A 7588-nucleotide genomic window follows, 5' to 3' on the forward strand; every position below is an offset into this window, starting at 1 on the left:
CTTGCGTTTGCATACTGCTTCACTTACACGTGGGCTCGTTCCCCCCCCCCACATTTAACTGAAAGTGATAAAATATCTGTGTATAGAATGGTGTGCAAAAAGCGGCAAGGTTTTCTTCTCAAATCTGCACAGCTCTAACTGGTGATGGGTACTCAGCTCTCGCTGTTCGTGCTACACCACATGCACCCATATTTACAGAGCAAAGAATATTAAATCATAGAGGAACCTTTGGCTTTCACTTACTGTACACGTCTTATTCTGAACCATAGGACCAAATCTGCCCCAACTCCTGCCCTGTGTAGGGGAGTCACAAGAGATGCATGGAGGTTAAAGGCATTTTAGAATTTAGTGACCAAAGGCAAAATTATCATCTTAGATCTTCAAAACTGTATTCTCTGTACATTTGCTAGACTAACCCTGACAAGTAAAATAAATTTTTCTCCTGATGGTATCACCAAAGTTGTAATTTTATTGGAAGTTTCTCAAAAGGTTAGCGACTCTGTCAGTGTTAAATTGTACAGTCTCTGTTCCATCGGTCTTCCTCTGAGGTGAGAAATTTAGGGTACAAAATGTCTCAAGACATTTATACTTGAGGTGAAAGGAGATCAAGAAAAAATGGAAGTGAAAGAAACTAGTGTTGTAAATGCCTTGAGAAGTTGTCCTATAGAGAAAGCAAAACTGACTATTCTCGGATATCTGCCATCAGCCATGGTTGCAGTCTGTCCACTAAAGCTATAGTGAGACTGGATTTTTCTGTTTGTGTGTTTACTGTGTGGTTTTTCAGGGGGAATGATTCGGGTTTTGTTTGTGGGTTGTTGGGCTTTGGGCAAGACTGTGTGGTTTTGTGGGGTTTTGTTTGTTTTGTAGTGTTGGGGTTTTTTATTACTTTATGTGTGTTTTTTGTTTATATGCACATTTTCCTGAATAACTCCTAACTCTTCAGGAGAAATAAACACATAGAACACAATTTGAAATTAAATGCTTAGTCATAAAAAGTATTCAATAAATGTGGGATGAAAAGACTACTTCTTGAGTCAACAACAATGGCTCCTTAATTAATACATGCATTCTTATAGTTTAGGAAGAACCTTACAACTGCAAATAAGATAATTCTCCTGTAATCCAATTGTTTATAAAATGGAAACAGTGTTGAAAAATCAAGACCTGTTTCTTCTACTAAAATACCAGATAATCCCATTACTTGGCATCTTTGCTACTACTTCTGTAAAATTCTGATGACAGCAGAGTACCCACTGGGCACGGTACACACTGGTCAGCATGCCAGGCCACTCTGAAAGGCAACTCTGAAAGCCAGAGTCACAACTGGTGTTACTTGCAGTTTCTTCCCTCCACGCTTTTCTGCAAGCATTCATTACATCCACCACAGCTCTATCTCTTAAAGAAATTTTCCTAGTTTAACCATGTGATACACAGTTAAATCTACAGCATTTTCTTTAGATGGAGGTAGTTACCTGCTGGTAATACCAGTAAAAAGGCTTTTACGACAGAATGCCTGCATCTATCCAGAAGTTTTACTAGCAGACATAATTCAGTTGAAAAGCAACAACGCATACTTTTAAACTATGAAAGTGAACTACCCAGTCTTCCTGGATGCTGTCTAAACTTGATCCTGACTCAAGTCATTCACATGTAACTGCATCTTGAATATTCCTAAATAAACTGTATACTAACTTGGCGGTGAAAGTAACCAAATGCAAAGGACCCCACACTATGGTCTATCTGTCACGGATATGAAGGCAGATTTGCAATTTTTTTTAAGTAGACACACTAAAACCTACCAATCTAAAACCATATTTTATTAGAACATAATTTAATGAATTAGACTGAGCTTTCTCTTTTTTTTTTTTAGTAGAGAAAACTCATTTTAGCTGGGTGGCCCTGACTAATTACAAGGTTGGAAAACTAATAACCTTCCCCCCACTACTGCATGGATGGAACAGGAGTCTTTTTTTCCAAGTGTTTTCCTGACTTGAACAAAGTTTACTCAGATTCTGCTGGGGTTACTGAAGCCTCCTTAGTTAGCCATCACCTCCAAGGCTTGCCTTTGGGTCTGTTCAGGCACTCAGAGAAAGGAGCCTCAGCACTTCTTAGAAACCATCAGCACCTGCCTCTCCAGCCCTTGCTGGCTTTGTCATGCCTGCCTTACCACCCACTGCAAAAGCTTCTTCCTCCTCCTCCTCCTCCCTCTAGATGGTCTGGATGCAGAGGCCAGGCCAAGGAGAACGCACAGCCATCTTTTCTGTTGTCCTGGGACACCTTTCTACCACTTGGCATAACATTTGAAACCAGCAAGTAGCAGTTTCTTTGAAAAAAGTGCAGGTTAAGTAAGCACCTATTTTAATTTGCACCTTCAATTTTACTTCATTTAAATCACACTAGGTCAGGTTTTCCTGGACACCAGTGAATAACTGTTGGTCCACTAAAGGGAAGAACATGCTCCAAACTATGGAGGTTCATCTGTACAGTGTCTGTAAAGCACTTGAAAGGACAATATCCTGACCCTAACAAGGGTTAACAGCCAAGCCTGTAATATAAACTGGAAGAGCATCCAGCATACGAGATTGTCAAATGTGTATTTGTTTGCTTCTTACAAACCATACCTGAAAACATTTCTAAAGGCCATACTTCTGAATGCAGCTGTGATTGTAGGTATGAGCAAGTGAGCTGTACAATTTATTTTATAAATGGTGAGAAGATTAAAAATGTGCAATCCCAAGTAAGGAAAAGGAAATTTCTGATGAACTCGTCTTCATAGGAATTTCTGAGTTGTTAACTATGAAAGCAGAAAAAAAACCTATGTTTGCAGACAAAATGTTAAGATAAAATGTAAATACTTTACAGTAAATTCAAAGCTGTAACAAATTACTTACATACCCACAATGTGACGCCCCTCCAAGTTTGTAACTTGTTAATTGTCCAGTGGATCACTTTTTATAACAAAATAATGCAAACTTGTTTAAATGTGTACAATAATGGCATCTTGTCAGAATGAAATGTAAGCATGGTGTTCCCAGAGTCACAAAAATCCAAAGCAATTGTGATTAATATAATGATTTCTGCACTTGATTACATTCTAATCTGTGTGACTTGAGACTGGAGCTAGTCAGAGCATCCTGACAGACGCGCAGTCAGGATATTGTGAAACACCAGCGCAGCACATTTGAGTTATTTTTCCTTTTTTATTCATCAAGAAAAGGAAGCAAGAAAAAAAAAAATCAAAACGGGAACTATGATTTTTCAATTTGGGGAGCAACAAAACTGAACTTTCAGGGATACCCGACTGTGGAGGACCTCCAGGAATGCCTGGGTCCAAGCTCACAGCCACCACACGTAACACCCTGCTCCTCCAGATTGCTAACAGCCACTGCTCCTATCGGCAAGGAGAGGGGAAGCTTAATATTACAAGCTCGTGTTATTGACAGCACTGCTTTGCTAATTGTTTACCGACCTAAAATAGCTTGAAAAAGTGTTTCTTTCTTCATTAAAGATATGTTTTATAAATTCTTAAAATATTTTTAATATGATAAAATTATTTAATGTGACTGTGGTCACTATAAGGTTATATGTAACCAGCAAAATGATGCTATTTTCTGTGGTAGTTTGAATTTGCACTTTTTTGCAGAGCTTCAGTAAAGATACAGTTAATATTGCAAATATCAAAATTATATAATTTCTACAATTTAAAGGAATATTATTCAACACATGTGCTTTGTGATAAATGTTCATACCCACTTTTATTCTACTGTAAACAGACTAAATTAAAGTGATATGTCAAAGTACAAAGAGCACAAATTTCAAAGTTATTGGTTTCTGACAGAGCTTACAGTCATTAAGTAATACTTTTTCAGACATCCAAAATAGCTCACTTTAGCATAGATGAACTATTGAAGGAAAGCTGAAAGTGTGTTGACTACCCAGCCGATATTAATTTAAAATCGAGGTTTAGAACTTTTTAAACTATGGGAAAAAAAATTAACTTCATTTTTCAATCATCTTTTATCCCATGGGAAGAAAAACAAAAGAAAAAGTTAATCCCTGCAGGAAGATAATGTAATATTTTTTCCACCCTAGAGGAATAACCAAAAATGTTCTTCTGCAAGATTTCTATGAATAACCACTAGTGCTCTTTCTGTAAGATTTCCACTTTCTGTGGAATATCCCTGTTAATGAATATTGACTAAAAATGTTTAAAAGAAGTATCAAGCACACAGAAGTTTCTCTAAGTCTGTTTAACTCCCTTGAACACCTTTAAGTGATAATTTTAACTAGCAGGAGTCCTGAGTAAATAAAACCCAAACTGAAGTTAAAACAGAAGGGCTGAAGGGATTGGTGAAAAGACTTGGGACTTAGATGCAGTTCTGAATTCAGCTAAGATGTTGGTATCCAAAATCTTGTGACACCCTGAGACAGGGAGACGCTTACCAGTATGTGAATACGTGAGAGGGAGGCCTAAATATATCCAGGTGTCTACTTCACAGCCAAGCTGACAAGTACTGCTCAGATAGAGAGGGCAATCTGATGCAGGCTCCCTGACTACCTTCCTGAACGTGTTTTGCAATGCTAGCCCAGACTTGGCCAGTAAATTTGGAATATGCCCAAACTGAAATCTTCCAGTGGCTGGGGGACAACAAGGGCCTACTTTGAGCTTTGCGATAAAGGACTAAAAGTGGTGTTCATGATTTGAATAATTATGTGACTGGACTGTCAAAGCTATCTGCACAAGATTTTTTTTTTTCCGCTTTTAAGTGGTACTTTAAAAAAAAAAAAAACGCGCAAACTTGGAAGACAGCTTCCCCTCTGAAATAAACCTATTTCTAAAATAAAGCACTCGGTTGCCAAATTGAGTTTGCTGTACTTTAAAGACATTTGAGAATGTTTTTATTTCTGTAATCATTAAAGTCAGGTTTCCCAGAGAAGTCTAAAATTTTACAGACAAGAAAGAACTAGGTGTTATATTGCAAAGCACTTTATCAAGGCAGGGTCACCTCATCTCCGTGTAAGATTCACAAGACAAGACTATCTATGCCTATGCTGTGCAAATGCAGGTCTTATTAAATAAATTCGATGTTGGGCTCTCCAGATACCTAGAAGCTTGTATGAGGCACTGACAAGACTGCCAGATGCCTAGAAAGATGTGGAGAAATGCCCAACATCCTCAAAATCTGTTTGTATAGACTCTAGAGGTTAATTTAAGAAAATACAGGCATAGAATAGACTTGTGTTTAGGCAAAGCCTACAAGTATTACTAGGATGAACACATAAGAGAACCACAACATCTGCCTGAACTACTAAAATACATTTTGGTTTTAATACTGTGATGGGTTGTTCTGCTTTAACTGTGCACTCTGATCCTGGATTAAAAGAAAGACTATAGTATATCTCAACTGCACTTCCCAGCTGAAGTCCTATTCCAGTACTTCCCTGTTAACACTCATAATCTTAGTGCTTTTTAGAAACCACCCTCAAAGATCCCGTCCCTTCTCGTCCTTCCCAATACTAGTCATTTCTCTATACCCATCAGCTGCCAGTGATTCAGAGGAAGCAGAACACAGCAGTTACTGCTGACTCCTGTTTCAGAGTACCAGATGTCTATTTGGCCCACATGAAATCCAGTACTATAAAACTAGATGACAACAAGAACCTAAAGCCTCCTTGGGAAAGAAAATTTAAAAAAATATATTCCTTCCCCCAATGCAATTGGAATCTGCTAGAAGCTTGGGTTTGTAAATTTTTCTAGAGCTGTGAGAATTATAATTTAATTAGGAATATATATTCAGACTAATACTGTTACTGAATTGATATCTAAGGCAAAGAATAAAAACTCATGCCAGATTTTGGAAGGTAATCTGGTCCACTGAATACCGAACTCATGCTCTTAAATGTCTCCCGAAGGTAACCCGTTTCTTAAAACGATGTCATATGGATAAGGCCTGTCTCATTTCAGCTGTGATACTATACAGAAGACAAGCCTGGTCTGTAATGAACTGAAGAATGTACTTCAGGCTTAATACATAGAAGTGGAAGAAGCATTCTGAAGACTCTAGATACATTTTGCACAGTTGTCAGACAAAAACAGTCCCAGAAGCACAGTATGATAACCATTAACATACCATGTTGCACCACACCTTGCTTCTTGTTGTTCTTACACCATAACTCTTGCACAATTTGCTGTCCAATGTCCCCATCTGAAAGAGATGCCTGATAATATGCTAGAAAAATCAAGATTTTTAATTCTCTAGTGCTGCGAGAGAACAGAATCAAAACTTTCCTGTCCCCAGCAAATACTCTAGCTTGTACAATACCTCTGCCACAATGTGCTGTGACAGCTCTTAACAACACAGGCCTTTTGGAGAGATCAGCCTTTCTCCTTCCCCTATCCCTCAATCCAAATCTCTGTATTCTTACTACATTTCAAGATTTCAGTTCAACGCTTTTGCAGAGAAATACAATATCTTGGCTATTAAAATGAACACTGAAATATCGTACTGACTCCTCTTCAGTTATACACAGTAGAGTTCATGTTCCACCTTGTAGGTGGACTTTTAAATACAAATTACAGGGACCTTCAAAGGAGATGGCTAGACACTTTGCTACTCAGGCTGAGGCGATCTGGGACACACGTAGAGCACACAAGTAAAAGGCCAACAAGGTAACTTGCTACCAACAGATACTGGTGTCTGTTTAGCAGGAGGATATTTTCTGATATCAGAAACCTAAAGGCTTTCCAAATCCTGATTTATGTATCAAAGTTTTCCTGTGGCATAAAAGGAAGATAAATGTCTGATAGCAATAACTTAGCAATAATTATGGGAAGGAGGGAAAGGGGATGGGAGGGAAGAGTACTTTGCTATCCAAAATGCTAAAATGAAAACAATCGGACAGAATCAGCTTCAAAAAAACCTGTATTTCTAACCAAAACTTTAAACAACTAAACATAAAATGACTCAGCAGAAACTTTTCACCTTAAATTTAATCATACAATTTATTAGACAAAAAAGAGCTTTTTTTCAGCTGGATTTATGTACCTAAGATGATAATAAAAAGAGTTAGCTTTATTTTATTGCTGTTCCAGATGGTAGCCAAAAGGGACTGAGAAGCGTGGGAGTAACCGTTCTCTATCTATGAGGGGTTTGGTTTTAGAAAGCTATGTATGCCATGCAGCTGCCAGCTATTTGTTTAAAGTTTCCTTGGCTTGTAACACTGGACTCCACAGAGACAATGATATGGAAAACAAAGAAAAACTAATTTGGTGATTTTGCTGTTTGTGTCACTACCAGATAACTAAGCATTTGCTTAATTCAAAGCAAACGCCACATGAGGACTTTGAAGTACCTGCAGGTTTAGAGACATTAATTCTCTGTATGTTTCAGGCCATCTCTACACTGAAAGATAATTTATCTGAGTATGTCAAGATAGGACTCAAGAAAACAGAGACAGACTAGATTTGACCTGACTTATGAATCTGCTATTTTATTTCTCTGACAAGAAGAGTAGCAGCAGATTATACTGCCATTTAGTAATCTGTGCTTTAAGAAAAACTTTCGAACTCCAGCTTCCTGGATTGCAA

The sequence above is a fragment of the Opisthocomus hoazin genome, chromosome 6, assembly GCF_030867145.1.
Source record: "Opisthocomus hoazin isolate bOpiHoa1 chromosome 6, bOpiHoa1.hap1, whole genome shotgun sequence".
Taxonomy (NCBI): Eukaryota; Metazoa; Chordata; class Aves; order Opisthocomiformes; family Opisthocomidae; genus Opisthocomus; species Opisthocomus hoazin.